Source organism: Pezoporus occidentalis, unplaced genomic scaffold (assembly GCF_034315485.1).
Source record: "Pezoporus occidentalis ecotype Australia unplaced genomic scaffold, CSIRO_AGI_Poc_V1 ctg10, whole genome shotgun sequence".
NCBI lineage: Eukaryota > Metazoa > Chordata > Aves > Psittaciformes > Psittacidae > Pezoporus > Pezoporus occidentalis.
Window position 1 is genome coordinate 10,664,485 of NW_026912779.1, and position 16,163 is coordinate 10,680,647.

Here is a 16,163-nt window from a genome sequence, read left to right on the forward strand (position 1 = left end):
CTCATCCCTCAGAGGGAGGAAGGGATGCTCTCTTGTACATGCAGCTATCATTGGTTAGCTTTCAAATTAATCCCACTCTAACTAGCCTATCCAACCTGGTTTTGTTACTGCAAACAAATGAAATTCAGACCCTGAGGACTCCTCATTGCCTCCATTCCACAAAATGTGTAAAATAGTCATGGATAAATCTCACTCCATTTCCTTACTACACTTAGTTGGTTTAGGAGCAGCCATTTAAGAAACTTATATTTTGCAAATCTGAGATAAACCATATTACAATAGAGAGTTATTTGGAGGTAACAGTGCAGTGTTTATTAGGATTGTGATTAGAACTGTCCAGATAGGTCTGGAAGGTCTGATTCCTGTTTGAAATCCTGGTTTTCAAGTTGTGATGCATGTGTTGTTTTCCATACCTTCCCCATTCTGTTATAACAGAGTCTTGGGCAACAGGGTCTAGTGTGAGGCATCCCTGCCCATAGCAGGGGCTTGGAACTAGACGATCTTAAGGTCCTTTCCAACCTTAACTATTCTATGAAAATGCACTCAGTATTTGCAAAGGCCAAGTTCTGCAGAAATAGAAGTAATTCTGCTATAGTTCACTCTGCTCCACAGAGCAGCAGAGAAAAGTTTTAATTTATGCACTATGAAGAAAGTGCTGATTTGGCTCTGTGGTTCTTGGAAACCGTCTTTGCTCTGCTATTTCCTGTTATTTTCTCAAGCTGTATATTTCAGATGTGAGCAGGGACCTACTCAAAATGTCTTTATGTTTGTAGTGGAATGACATGATTCCTTGGACAGATGTAGATGGGTGTTGTTTGCCAGTAAAAAGGAATGGAAAGCAAAAGCATGGCAGAAAGTTTTTTCATCTTAGTTCTGAGGGTTTGATGCTTAATACCAACACACCATGGTTAACAGCCTTCCCCAGTGCTGACTTCTCTTGAAGGCTGCATGCTAAATCTCATTTCCTAAGACCTTCAGCTCTTTGCCCGATTGCTGCTCCTCTCATCCTGAGACACATTTTACACAGCCACACAGTGAGACGGTCCCTGCTCGCTGTTGTAGTGTTGGCAGTGGCACCCAGCAGCTCCTTTCTCACAGCTCTGCTGCAGTCTGACAGTGAGAGGTTGTCTGCAGGCCAGACAGTGCTGCAGGACAAGCAACTTTCTGTCTGCATTAACTGATGATTCAATTTAAAGAGCAGGCATTGCCACTGTGTTGGTTTGAATGATTGTGGTGCTTCAGTGTTCGTTGACATTATGTAATTTATAGGATTCTCTGTGTGTTGGGAGAAGGGAATACATCACTGCAGTGATCTGACACCTCACCTACGTTGGTGACCTTATTTCAAACCTTTTTGGATGCCAAATTGAGTAAAGAGCTTTCAGACTCTGTGGATGACCTGGCAGGAGCTGAATTACTTTCCTCAAAACCATTTGTACTTTTTGTTTTGTGACCTTGGCAGGGAAGTAGTTGGGAAAGTTGTTCACATGCCATCTGCACCTGCTAGCTTTGCCATGCAGCAATAGGTCATTTCCTTTCCAAACATGACTGGCTCCTGATACCAGTGGGAAATTGGCAGCTCTTACATGAAAGCAGAAGATTCCAGTTTCCTCTTTTGGCTTTTCACTGAGATAGGAAGGGAGTTGTTGTTATGGTCCCAGTGCTCTGTGTCAGAGCTCTGTTCCCCACATAACTGCTTTTGCAGTCACTGAAAAACAATCTGTCAAAGGTATACAGCTTCATATCTTGTAGTGATAATTTTTTCCCAATATCACGGGCTTAATTCTAAACAGAACTGCACAACCTACAGTGGAAATATTTCCCTCTTCTTTTGTGTCTTGCTCTTTCTTCCTCATTTCTGTGAAAGAGTGAGAGTGCAGAATAAAGTGGCTCTCTGATGACAGGGCTTAAGAAACAACATAGTAGAGTTGAAGTGTACTTTTCTCCCTATTTCTTTGTCATATCAAAAATACGAGATGAAATGGCATTCATTGTTCTTTCAGCTCTCTTCTTACAGAAATGATGGGAATCTGTCAGATTTCTTTTTTGTAAGGGGTGTTTAAGGCAGCAAGGAGGGAATCGGTTGTGTTGGACGGGATACAGGCAATTGCTTCATCTCCAGCCTAAAGTATCATTTCTGCAGAGAACTGCAAAGGAGCTGTATTGCTGACAGTGAGGGGGTGAATTTTCTTTCCACTCTCAACAGTATAAAGCAGCTGCATTGGCTTTACAAGTGATTCAAAGATTTGCTCTCCCTCAAAGTTAGGGTAAATTGTTTTTTGCACCCAGTGTGTGTCTTCATAAATGTGCACTGCCTTTCTCCTCCTGTCAGTTACTGGAGGTGGAGGCAGAATCATCTGGTTTTGTCTGTGCTTTCATGTAGCATTATTAATGAAACAGGTAATCCTATTTGTCTTAGAATCAAGGCAAATATCTCTTGTGTTCTGTCCATCTGTTCCAGACACCAACAGCATGCTCATCACCATGGTATTGGAACAGGCTGGTACACAAATAGCAATCAGCAGTTATTAACATAATGTTATTACTTGGTCCATAAAACTAATATTGGCAGAGATAGACATCACTCACTGTGAGATGATAGTTCCTCAGCTGATGGACTTTTTTGTGCCAGAATATAATAGTATTTTCTATAAAAATCAGCAAAAGGATGCATTTTTTTTATTTCATGCAAGTAGCATAAATTGCCAGTCTAATCTCTATCAAGATTGTCTCTTTACATCCAGTAATTTACAACCCATTGTTATCTTATTGTAAAGCAGCATTCTTTAGAAAAAAAATCAGGTTTTTTTACATGCTTTACATCAAATAAACCACTGAAAGTTCCCTTTTTCCCTCCTTTCTCCCCCAGCTGTTGATACAGACTGATGCAGGAGTGGCTTTCTGCATGCAGAAAGTCATTTATGTCAAACTTGAACCAGACGAGTTCCGGTTTATTCAGCACACGATCTCCTTTGGTAGTGTTGGAGGGGTAGCAGGTGATTGCTGCCCACCAGGAAACTGTCACTCTCTGCACACATATTAAAGCAGTTAGTTCAATACCTTCTGAAAAGTGTAAAATTCACTCTGCTTTTCTAGCCTCTGGAAGGAACATGGACCTTTCAGACCAAGTTTTTGCAGCACTCAGCTTACCAGGGACGCACACTGCAGTCCCCAATATATCCTGAACACCCTACCAAATGTGGAGGCTCCTTACCTGTCCTTACTCCCCTTCATACATCTCTTTTCCACATGGTCAAAAGTCCAACTTCAAACATCTCCTTTTTGTTTGGTCGCTTTTCCTATGATACAATGTAAAGATTTTTGTCAAGTTGAACAGCCACACTTTTAAAATCTCTGCTATTTAAATTGCTGGTTAAAATGAATAGATTACTCTCAGGTGGCTTGTGCCAGTCCGGTTAAATGAATATTCCATCTATGTATAATTTTTCTTCCCTGCTTAATCCAAATACATTCCTTGGAGACCTATTTTGCAAGCTTGTCGACAGAGACTTCTCTACAGAAGCAAAATGGAGCCTTTCCAGATTGCAGCTTCACAGCTGCAGTTATAAACTATAAAGCAAAAGTGAAACCAAGGCGTCAGAGTTTCTAGGTTTTATATCCAACTTTTGCTCACTTTAGATGGCAAATTGCTGCTAAACTAACATTTCTGTAAGTGTTACAGTGTCCAAGCAAGTGCAGCTACGATGAAAGGGAACATCTTTATCTGAGCTGGTTGTGATTACATCAGTAGGCACAAGCAGATTACATCAGCCATTATTAGTCTTTCAGTGAAAATGAAACTTACCGGTTGTGATATTGGTTCAGTCTCTATTTTTATATCAATAGTTTAAAAAAGAACAGTTAACTACAATAATTACGCTTTAAACCAATTAAAAATGTAAATGGATTATTAAGAACATTGTTGCTAAATGAGCTATATATATGTAGAGCCTAACTGAAATGGTCAGAAAGGCTAACAATAATCTTGTTATAAAAAGAAAGGATCATTCCCTACAGTTTAGCTCTGCCTTGAACACTTAGCTTTTGGCCCCACTGTGGGAAGGAGTCTACAGTACCAGGTGACTTTCATATATGTCTAGATGCAATGAAGGGCAAAGAGCAGCATTTTTACCCTGTCATTCCCTTTTATCAATCTCAGTTTCTTTCAGGGCCTGCATGGATGTATGCCAGCCTGTCCTGCAGGATACAGCCCAGTGAATAGGAGAAAAAATGTGTTTGAACTTGGCATAATTGCAATGAACATAAAGGTATAGTTGGAACTTAGTCAGAACACTCTCTTCTCCCTTGCTGTCATAGGCCAGTATCTTGATTCTCTGCAGTCAGTTGCTTTGGATCAACGTTATTCAGAAGAATGAGTCATTTCTGGCTCAGCTTAATGGGTTTGTTGGGACTGAAAAAGCTAAGGCTGGACTATAGGCTGTACCACAAATTATTTTATGTAGCTCTTTTTATCATGTACAGTGACTGCCCACCAAAAGAAAATGAAGATGCATCACTTCAGCTTTTATAAGGAAGGTCTGTGCAGCTTTTGTAATATCCACAAATAGAAAGTGGTTACAGAGGTCTTCAGCTTTCTCTGCTTCTGGGGTTGCAGTGTACATCACAACATTACCTGTTGCCACTGCACTATTTCTCCTTGTCCTTTTAATTTGAGATAGGCTGCATCCTCCTCAGTAATCTTTCAGGTTTATGACCTGGATCATAAAATGTGACCACTAAAATAGGGTGGATGAGTATTTTGCAAAGTAGGATTTGGGGGAGCGTTGTGACCTGATATCTTCGTAGAACTGGCTGCCTCACAAAATAGCTGCTCTGAGGGGGGTGGGCATTCAGTTTGCCAAGTGTTAAATTGGACATACCCTAGAAAAAGTTAGACGGACTCCTCTGAATCAATGAGGGAGGCTGAGGTCTCTGATATGTTAATTACATGTTGATGGAAGGCACAGTAGTCCATTGCCCTTTCTGAACTACAGTATTAGTACAAAAAGCAATGAAAAATCATCGCAGCAGAGACTGTCACCCTTGTTCCCATGTGTGCTATATTTCTTCCATGGATACCAAATAGGAAAGCAAATGTAGTTCTTCTGATTATTTATTTTCTTCAAGTGCTGTCTCACATAATAAGCCTCTGTGACTTTCTGCCCTGCACCACTTTTCGATGCTCTTGATTTAGGTATGATATTAATATGTCTTTTGAACCATGTATTTTAGCAGCTTTCATATTCAGACGTAAAATCCCAGTTATTGAATGAATATTACATGGGGCAATATTGTGTTAGATGACAGCCTAATTTGAATAGTTAGTCATGTATTCAAAATGCGACCTTTTTTGGCATGGTACAAAAAGCATCTCATCAGTTAATGAACACAGGCAATGCATGCAGTGTGTAGGGAGTGATTGCGTTTAACTATGAATTACTCGATCTTTAAATAGCACTTTTTTTTCTTGAGATAAAAGGAGCAAATAATTTCAGTACCCTGGCTTGAGTAGCATTCATTGTAATTATTTTTCACCATGATAGCCAGTGGAATGTAAATAGTTTTTTAATTTCTCAATGGCAAATCTATAGCTCCTGGAATGATCTACCTTTTATATCTATTATATATATAAATTATATGATTTATCTCACCTTTTGTTTGCTTTTAGGGAGAAACCAGAGCTGCTTCATCAGTGCCAGCTCCACACTGTGGTTGGGCTCAGGAAAAGAATTGCATTGATGGATTAGTGCAACAACCCTCCCAGCTATGGAAGGGTGCATCTTACAAGAAAGTCCATAGGTGACTAATCAGCCAGACTGGTTATCCCTCACCCACAGTGGTAAGCAGCCTTTGAGGTCTGGGTATACCTGATATATTTTGGTATACCTGCAGCTCAGTCTAAATCTAAATTAAATTAAGCTAAGCACCTAAATACAGAATTTCAAACTTCACATTATATGCCTTATGAACAAAAACAAAAAGAGAAAAACCAGTTTCCACTGTGCATATTTTAGTCTTGAATCCTGCTTTTCTACCACTTTTCAGCAGTGCCCGGTAACTTAACACCTTTGCTTTCATGTTTGTTTGTTTGTTAGGTTAGTCATCACACAGTGTCATTTAGAATCAATTTAGCACCCTTCCACTGTGCTGAGTGATTCCAGTGAATAATGATAGCAGGATTAGCGAGCTACTAATTAAATGCTGCTGCCTCTTAGCTTGAAAATGAAACACCTCTATGGAATTTAAGAGTTTCTGGCTTTATTTAGGCTGTGTGTCTAAATAGGCTGTACCAGGATAGTGTAGACAGTACAATCTGAAAATAAAGTATTAAAACAGCAAAAAAGAAAAGAGGGGGAAGAAGAAGAGAGCAAGAGAGTGAGAGAAGGGAAACAAATTCACCCGGTCATAAAAATGTTGAATTGCATGGAAAATTTTCCACACTTTGCATGAATCCTGAGTACAATTTCCTAATTTTCCCTTTGTACAATGCAGATAAGGGGTTCATGTCTGTTCTCATTTCCACTCACAGGTGTGTCTTCAAATTTTTGCAAGTGGTAAGTGGTGCAAAATAGGATGTACTGCCTATTTGTTGAAGCCTACAGGTGTACCTGTTCCAGTAAAGCAGGAGCTAGGTTCCTTACCACTTGCAGACTAAAGAACCCATTGAGTGCTTGCTTCTCATATTGGCTTTACTACTATGCAGAGTTTTACCACTTGAATTCACTGATTAATGTTTGAAGCAGAATTAAACCTTTATATTTTTTTTTCAAAATCTGCTACCAAAAATCACAGTATTTCACAGTTCAAAGACAGTTCTTTGGTTTTTCAAAGACATTATTAAACTGATTGTACCATCCTCCTCATAGGATTGTAGTGGTATACGCTTCTATGATACAAATAATGCAAATGGTACAAATGACACAAATTATGAGCTCCTGTCTGAAATAATAGGAATGATCATAGAATCATAGAATAGAATCATAGAATAGAATCATAGAATAGAATCACAGAATAGTTGGGGTTGGAAAGGACCTTAAGATCAGCTAGTTCCTCACACCTCACACTAAACCATCTCACCCAAGGCTCTGTCCAACCTGGTCTTGAACACTGCCAGGGATGGAGCATTCACAACTTCCCTTGGCAACCTATTCCAGTGCCTCGCCACCCTAACAGTAAAGAACTTCTTCCTTATATCCAATCTAAACTTCCCCTGTTTAAGTTTGAACCCATTACCCCTTGTCCTGTCACTACAGTCCCTAATGAAGAGTCCCTCCCCAGCATCCCTATAGGCCCCCTTCAGATACTGCAAGGTTGCTATGAGGTCTCCATGCAGCCTTCTCCAGGCTGAACAGCTCCAACTTTCTCAGCCTGTCTTCATACGGGAGGTGCTCCAGTCCCCTGATCATCCTCGTGGCCTCCTCTGGACTTGTTCCAACAGTTCCATGTCCTTTTTATGTTGAGGACACCAGAACTGCACACAATACTCCAGGTGAGGTCTCACAAGAGCAGAGTAAAGGGGCAGGATCACCTCCTTCGACCTGCTGGTCACGCTCCTTTTGATGCAGCCCAGGATACGGTTGGCTTTCTGGGCTGCAAGCGCACACTGAAGCCGGCTCATGTTCATTTTCTCATCAACCAACACCCCCAAGTCCTTCTCCGCAGGGCTGCTCTGAATCTCTTCTCTGCCCAACCTGTAGCTGTGCCTGGGATTGCTCCAACTCAGGTGTAGGACCTTGCACTTGGCATGGTTAAACTCCATGAGGTTGGCATCAGCCCACCTCACAAGCGTGTCAAGGTCCCTCTGGATGGCATTCCTTCCCTACAGCGTATTAACTGAACCACACAGCTTGGTGTCATCAGCAAACTTGCTGAGGGCGCACTCAATCCCACTGTCCATTCAGCGACGAAGATGTTAAACAAGACCGGTCCCAACACCGATCCCTGAGGGACACCACTCATTACTGGTCTCCAGCCAGACACTGAGCCATTGACCACAACTCTTTGTGTGCGGCCATCCAGCCAGTTCTTTATCCACCGAGTGGTCCATCCATCAAATTGATGTCTCTCCAATTTAGAGACACGGATGTCGTGTGGGACAGTGTCAAACGCTTTGAACAAGTCCAGGTAGATGACATCAACTGCTCTACCCCTGTCCATCAGTTCTGTAGCCCCATCATAGAAGGCCACCAAATTGGTCAGGCAGGATTTCCCCTTAGTGAAGCCATGCTGGCTGTCACCAAGCACCTTGTTGTTTTTCATGTGCCTTGGAATGCCTTCCAGGAGAATCTGCTCCCAGATTTTGCCAGGCACAGAGGTGAGACTGACTGCTCTGTAGTTCCCTGGGTCATCCATTTTCCCCTTCTTGAATATGGGGGTTATATTTCCCTTTTTCCAGTCATCAGGAACTTCACCTGCCATGATTTTTCAAATCTGATGGACAGTGGCTTAGCACCTTCATTTGCCAGCTCCTTAAGGACCCAGCAAATGAAGTTGCTAAGCCACTGTGATGGTACCTAATCCTGAACTGACATCTGAAGGATTTTAAATAACAGTTATCAATGACAGGTCTGTAAGCTAGCCTCAGTTCTCTTTATCCTGTGCTAGGATGAAGATGAAGGCATTTGACCCTCTTAACATCCAGATCCAACGCCTGGGCTTTTTTCCCTTGAGCTCTTGTTGCATTTAAGGATTCATGCCGAATAACAATAACAAAAGATGAGTCCCATCTGGTTTGCTGTTGGTTGTTAATTTAATTCAGTGAATGACTACTCAGAGTTTAGTCTGGCAGCCAAGGAAGGTATGCAGTTATCAACATTACTGATAGGATAAACCAATTACATAAGCTTGTTTTCAAATCTCCCCAAGTCCCCTAATACTTAACAAAGTAAAACTCTTCAGTTGAAATGCACCTGCTTACAGAAAGATACAGCACCAAATAGAAGTTTCATTTAGAGCTTTGGGTAGACCAAGTGGTTTTGTTGCCATTTTTAAGCATGAAATATAGCATGAAACTGAAAAGACAGTACAGATAAGAAAAACACAGAGTTGTAAGAAAGCCTTTTGAGAGCTGTCAGAAAAACCTTTGAGCTTAGAAGGCTGTGGAAGCTCAAGCACTGAACAGCTCAGTATGTGCTGTGTTTTGGGGGTCTAGTTAGTGCTGCATCTTTGAGCTGTAACAGTATTTCTCAAACTGTGCGTCCAGCCATTGCCTTGCCAGGGCTTCAGATTAATCCTGTGTAGGGAGAGCAAAGTGCCTCTGGGGCTTTTCCTCATGAAGATCTGCACTTCCTTTCCTCATGAAGATCTGCACTTGTGCCTGGGTAGTGTGGGAGATGGCTCCTTCTTTCTCCCAGCATTTATAGCCATTGTGAAAATAGATGATTCCAGAAGACAGTCTAACACACAACTGCAGATGCAAATTTCATTGTATATGTCTGAGACTCTCTCTTCTGTGATACAGCTAAACTGTACAGGCACATGCAAGCAGTTCCACAAGCCTGCACCAGAATGCTCCAGACCAACTGAGATGGAGCTTACAAGGGAAAGAACAAAATGCCAAGGGGCAAGAAAGAGGAAAAAGCACAAAGAACAGTGAAAAATTAAAAATGTAGGTCATGGAATGTAAAACAACAACATCAGTGCCAGGCCATGAAACAGGGGGAGCGTTTTGTTGCTGAATAACATGTTGCAGGCCCCAAGTCAGTGTGCAACATATGAAGTATGGAAGATGCTGTGCAAGGCAGGTGTGCAAAAATAATGAGCAAACAGAGGAGGATTGGGAACAAAGGAAAACTGGGAAGAAAGATTTTGAAAAAGGAAGAGGTTAGAAGACAGAATAATGGCACAAAAGCTGGTATGGAAGAGAAGAGCTGAGATAGTAGAAGGAAAGATGAAAGAAGGTACTGCCACTGAGGATTTGATTTGCTGCTTTTCATTAGAATTGTATCCTTTTGCCACTTTTGGATGCCATAAAGACATATATATATATGAAAATACAAGCTTTTCAGCTTAACAGGGTAAAACTCCCTTCCAGAACTCTGGCATCAAAATTACCTGCAAAACCCAATGAAACAACCTTCAGTATTAAGTCAGCTGCCAGCGTTAAACAACATCCTGTGCCAAGCAGGGAGATGCCAGCACAACTAGATACATGCCAGAGTGTTTACATGATAACTGGTATGATGAATCAAACTCTTAAGCAAATAGATACCTAGGCAAAGAGCAGAGCGACCAAATTCCATGGTGCACTACCCTGCTATCTCTGCTGCATTGCAAAATGCATGAGTCAGAGGTAGAAGATAGCCCTTGGCAGTATGTGTGGAGAGTACTATGATCCCCACAAGACCCTGTGTTCTTACTTCCTGATGTTTTCAAGTGTGCATTCTAGTAGTATTCTGCCCCAATGTCTATGTGGCAGTCAACCAAGGTCTGCATTCATTAGAGAAGTTTCATTTACTAGAAGGAAACAAGTCCTGCAAGCAGGATATCAGATGCTCAGGAGACGGCAACCTCAGAGCCCAACCTCCTATTGCACAGTTGTGGTCCAGAGCCTGATCTGCCATTCTATAAACAACAATCAGGCCAGATTCTCTGCTGGCACAGAGCCACAGAAGCTCAGCTTGAGCTCTGTCTTCTTTATCTCTTGTAGCACTGAAGATTGTGCTTTAAAAGATGCCCAGGATATAACAGATGAAGTAAAGTGTACTAAATTCAACAGCAACCTTAAGTAAAAGCCTAAGCTGCTTAATTTATCCTTGGAATCATTTTACCACCGAGCTTTTTTTACCTTTCTTGTGGGTGCTGTCATAAATGTCCTGTGGGAACAGTGGAATTGGCATTTCTGGACGTTGAAATAGATGCAACTAAAGTAGAGGAACTGACAAGATCGTCTCTTGGTGTCTCTTACAACCTTATTTTTTAGTATGATTTTAGCAAATGTGTTCAGTTACTGTCCTAAGCTTGCAATGTTACACTGCTCCCACTAGGCTTGTGTAACAAAAGCCCAACTACCAAACCCCTGTGCTTCCTCCATGCAATACAAAATGTGGTACTGTCGGTTTTGCAAAAGGTTGGCAAATCAAGATCTGAACCATGGCAAGCATGTGAAGTAAAAAGTAAAGACAGATATTAAAGTTAATAGGTAGCCAGCTTATCATAGAATCATAAAATCATGGAATGGTTTGGGTTGGAAGGGACCTTAAAGCTCCTCTAGTTCCAACCCCCTGCCACGGGCAGGAGCACCTTCCACCAGACCACCCTCATAGTGAAGAATTTCTTCCTAATATCTAATCTAAATTTCCCCCTTTTCAGTTTACGGCCATTTCCTCTTGTCCTGTCACAATACGCACTTGTAAAAAATCCCTCTCCAGCATTCCTGTAGGCCGCTTTAGGTACTGGAAGGCTGCTAAAAGGTCTCCCCAGAGCCTTCTCTTCTCCAGGCAACCCACACCAACTCTTTCAGCCTGTCTTCATGGAAGAGGTGCTCCAGCCCTCTGATATCTTTTTGGCCTCCTCTGGACTCACTCCAACAGGTCCAGATCCCTCTTGTGCCAAGGGCCTCAGAGCTGGAGGCAGTACCCCAGGTGGGGTCTCATGAGAGTGGAGTAGAGGGGGAGAATCCCCTCTCTTAACCTGCTGGTCACAGTTGTTTTCTGGGCTGCAGGCACACACTGCTGGGTCATGCTGAGCTTCTCACTAACCAACACCCCCAAGTCCTTCTTCTCAGAGCTGCTCTCAATCCCTTCTCTGCCCAGCCTGTATTTGTGCTTGGTATTGCCCTGACCCAGGTGCAGGACCTTGCACTTGGCCTTGTTGAACTCCATGAGGTTTGCACTGGCCCACCTCTCCAGCCTGTCCAGGTCCCTCTGGATGGCATCCCTTCCCTCCAGGGCGTCAACTGCACCTCACAGCTTGGTTTCATCGCAAACTTGCTGTGGGTGCACTCAGTCCTGCTTTCCATGTCACCAACAAAGATGTTAAAACAGCACTGGTCCCAGTACTGACCCCTGAGGAACTCCACTTGTCACCAATTGCAGAGTTTTATGTCCTGCTGAAATAATTTTCTGCTTCAAATTTGGGTGACGGTTGCCTCGAAACTCCCATGTGCTCACAACTGGGCCTGGATTCTGAAGAAAGGAGCCAGAACAAGGTACCAGATGTCCTTCTAGGAGTTTCCTAAAAGAGATTTAGCTCACCAGAATTGGATGTCTTCTCCCTGAGTACTGCTATCCCTTCACATTCACCACATGCTCTTGACACTTCACCCTGACTATATCTGCTTGGCTTCTGCCTGTGATTGTAACCAACGTGAAACCTCTGGCTTCATTCCCCTCACTGCAGGATTCGAAAGCACAGGCTGTGTGAGGCAGAACTCAGAGGTAGAGCTGGACATCAGCTGTTTCCTGGTGACTTGCAGACCAGTAAGTACCACTGCACCATGTGGTTACCTCCCAGGTGTAAGAAGCAATATATAATAGCGGACCAGCTCTCTTAAACAGGTACAAAATACCATTAACACCATTTCCCTCTCTATACCTGTTTTTCTGACCTCAGATTACACCTGGGGATGGTGTATTGGTGTTTGTTCTGTGCCTCCCAGTGGTACCACAGGTCCATTGGCAACTTATTCCTTCCTTGTCCTTTACTTCTTAAATCAAGAATTAATAAGAATTTGCTAACACCATTTTAGGTGTGCTAACCATAGCACAAATGGCATGGTTATCTTGTCAGAAAAAACACTGGTAGCTGACAAGTCCTGCAGAGAGATTAAATACATGGGAGGACTGCGAGCAGTACGAGAGAGACCTGCTGCTACTGATAAGCTAAAATCAGTGTTTGTTCCCCAGCACTCCTGGTAGCAAACCAGTCAGCTGTAGTGTGCATTCCTGGTGCCTGACCTTCTCCGTGTGGCTGTAGTGCATCTCTTAGCCTTCGAGCTTCCCACAACACGGATCAGACTCTGAGAAGGGGGAGGGGAAGGGAAGAGCAAAGGAAAGCAGAAGGGAAATAAATACCTAAATTCTTTATTTTTTCTAGTTTTATACATAGTTTAGGGAAAAGGACACTGGCAGGGGACAAATGGTATCTGAACATTGCTGTGCTAACATGACAGCTTTATGGGAAGGCAGTACTGGGTCAGAAGCCTGATTCCCCCTACTTTTGGTTCAAGATCTGTTACACAGGGGAAAGAAAAACATTTTCAAGGTAAAAACAGCGGTAGAGTGGTAGAGAGCAGACCTGAAACCTTCCTGTGCCCTGTGACAGGGTGGTGTGGTTACATGGCTAAAAAATACTGACCATTTCACATGAAACAGGGGCAGAAGAGGATCGTAGAATGAACCCTACCCACCTCACTGCTTTCTGCAGGCTGCAATCCACATGGTCAGCTCCCTCACGGTCACACTGACAGCCCCACAGCAGGTGTTCAGGCTTCATACTGCATGCACAACGTGAGCTCATGCAGCTGTAACATTCCTCCTCCATCATTCATGCTGGTTTTCCTCCTCCCTCTCCCCTCTTATACCTCCCTGCAGCCACTGCACCTCGCTTCTATCCTGTGTCCTCCTGTCTCCTCATTGCTCAGAGCCTCCTCTGTCACACACCTTTTGTGGCTTAGGGAGGAGAGGGAAGGGAGCAGGGTCACCTGAGTGGAAGCAGGACCCAGCAGAGTTCAACCTCAAGAACACGAGTTAGCAGGTTGGGGTGCACAGGACTGGGGAAGGTGATTGCAGTTCAAGGTAATCTCTGCTCACGGCTTTTCCTGGGCTGCTCTGGTAGAGCACTACAGCCCAAGCCAAAGGAAATTCTGCATCTGATTTCCACTAAGAGGATAAAATCAGCCTCTGTTGGCACAGGCAGAATTCAGCCCTGAAGGTATATGAATAATGTTTCCTTAACTGGCATCTGATATTGCTCCTTGCATTACACTCCTATTAGCAAGAGACAAGCGAGGCCTCTCTGACCATCCAGTGGTTCATGATGTTCAAGACAAGCTGTGCAAACCCACTTAAGGAAGGAGGAGGAACAGGACAGAACGTGATCCATGGATTGTAAATCATCACTCCAGCTAGAAAACAGGCAGGGGTCCTGAGCCTGTTCATCCAGTTAAACGGGTCCATGTGCAGGCACTCAGCTGCAGATAACATCGGTGCAGCAGACAACCTCAACCTGCAACATGGCCAACAGGAAGCCCACCCTGCAGAGCTGAATTAAACCCGCTTTTTACATAGCCTTTACACACAGCCTGCATCCATGGGTTGCTACACCTGCCATGCTGCTGGTGCAGTCACACAGATTAAATATGCTCTTTTCAGACACGGAAGCTATTATTTCTGTGAGATGAAACAGCATCCCACAGTCTTATTAACCCGTGCCCTACTTCAGAAGTAAATCTAATTTGTGGTTTTCATAGTTAGCTAGAGCTGGAGTTGGTTTGTCCCTGTGTCTGCTCTGACTGTGCTGGATACATTTATGTAGCACCGTATGTGGCAGAGCCCTGTTTACTCTGGCCTGTAAGCATTATTCCTCACAACAGAATAAGGAATTGAGGTGGTTGGAGCTTTTTGTTTCACTGGGGAAGAGAGGAGTAAAAGCACAACTGTTACAAATATCCCTTCATAAAGCAAGTTTTGTATTTGGCAGAGAATGACGTGCTGTCTGCTGAGTGACGTTTCTCATCTGGGATATTCCTGCACATCTGGACACCTTCCACAGACTGTCTCAAGAGAGAGGAAAGAGAGTTTCAAAGGATTCATTGGCTTTCTGATGGCAAACATCAAACAGAATGGGTGGTGTTTCACAAACACACTACGTAATGGGGAAAGGGAAGTAGGATCTTCAGCGATGGCCACCACGGCAGCAGTATGTACAGTAATTTATATGGTGGATTCATCTGGAGATTATGTTACAGAACAAGCAATGCAAGAAAGCAAAGGAAACACAAACCCTTTTTTAACCAGTGCTCTATATTTTCAGTTATAGCTGGCACAGTTTATTACTTTTTAAGGCACTGAACATAACTATATTAAACCCATGAAGATGTGTGGAGTGTGAGTGGCATTTCATGATCTTTGTGGGGGGAAAACATCAGACAAGACTGCAATTTCAGTTCCTCTGGGGATTCAGCTCTGCTCTGTTGCTGTCGAGTTTGGTTATTTCAGTAGTCCCTGGGTGTACTTACACCGCTAGTGACCTGCAGCTTGATGGAAGGCACACCTGGATGGCGGGAGTGACACCGCCCAGCTTGCAGAAACAGAGCCCTGCACACACTTCAGTGATCTCGCAATCCACTTGCGGATTGTTCCTCCTGTCCTTTGAGCTGGATGGCAGATAAACTTCGGTCAATGTATTATACTATGCCCTTTGTAATGAAATAACATCAGATAATATGTATTTAGTGGGGATTTAAATTCCCGAGCTGATTACAAGGAGCTGTTAAGACTCATAAGCTTTTAGCAGTGCCCTGTGTTGAGTTGCAATGATGCCCAGCGCTGCAGCAATGTGCTCTTCCCAGTGGTGTTGGAAAGGCTGGGACTTTGTTAGGAATAAACCCGAGAACATAAAATGTCAGCGACACAACTTGATATTCAGCAAGGATTTAAGTGAAAACTATCTCCTATATTCTGAATTCTTCCAGCTTTAACAAGCTGTTTGCTCTGAGATCCCAGGTGTGTGACAATCTCTCCATGCACTTCCTAGCAGTAAAACGAGCCTAGCAGCATTTACCATGCCCAAAGAATGTTACAGAAGGTAACTAATTAATGCTTGTAAAATGCTTCTGAGAAGAGGAACGCGAAATAAAGGGATTGTTACTTATTAATGCATGTGGAGGTCTGAGCTCCTGCAGGTGCCCGGTTCACCACAGATGTCAACCTGCCCCTGTTTGATTTGAACCCCTCCTAAAAACGGAGGGGTTTCACCCCTCACCGACACGAAGGTGAGCGGTGAAACAAGCACCCGGGTTGTGCTGCAGCCGAAGGTTCCCCCTTCAGAGACGAACCCTGCCGGGCCCTCACCGCGCCCCACATGGAACCCGCCCTACCCCGGGCCTTTGTGAAGCGCTTTAACACCCGATCGCTGCGTGCGCATCGGACCGCATCGGGCCCGGGCGGAGGAGCCGGAACCCAGCGGCACCGGCAGCTCCAGCGGCCGCCCCGGGCACCCGC

At 43.6% G+C, this 16,163-nt stretch overlaps 1 long non-coding RNA gene across 3 annotated transcripts in view; it reads left to right on the plus strand.

The window, feature by feature from the left end:
• The window catches only part of LOC134159957 (uncharacterized), a 29,611-nt gene extending 14,572 nt beyond the window's left edge, over window positions 1-15,039 (plus strand). Inside the window, exons 2-6 of one of the 3 annotated variants that reach the window (XR_009963377.1) lie at window positions 4,170-4,268; window positions 4,483-4,536; window positions 5,669-5,839; window positions 12,340-12,419; window positions 14,641-15,039. This is a non-coding gene — a long non-coding RNA (uncharacterized LOC134159957). The remainder of the gene's footprint in view (window positions 1-4,169; window positions 4,269-4,482; window positions 4,537-5,668; window positions 5,840-12,339; window positions 12,420-14,640) is intronic. The other 2 variants (XR_009963375.1, XR_009963376.1) reach the window with 2 other exon arrangements.
• The last annotated feature ends 1,124 nt before the right edge of the window (window positions 15,040-16,163 follow it).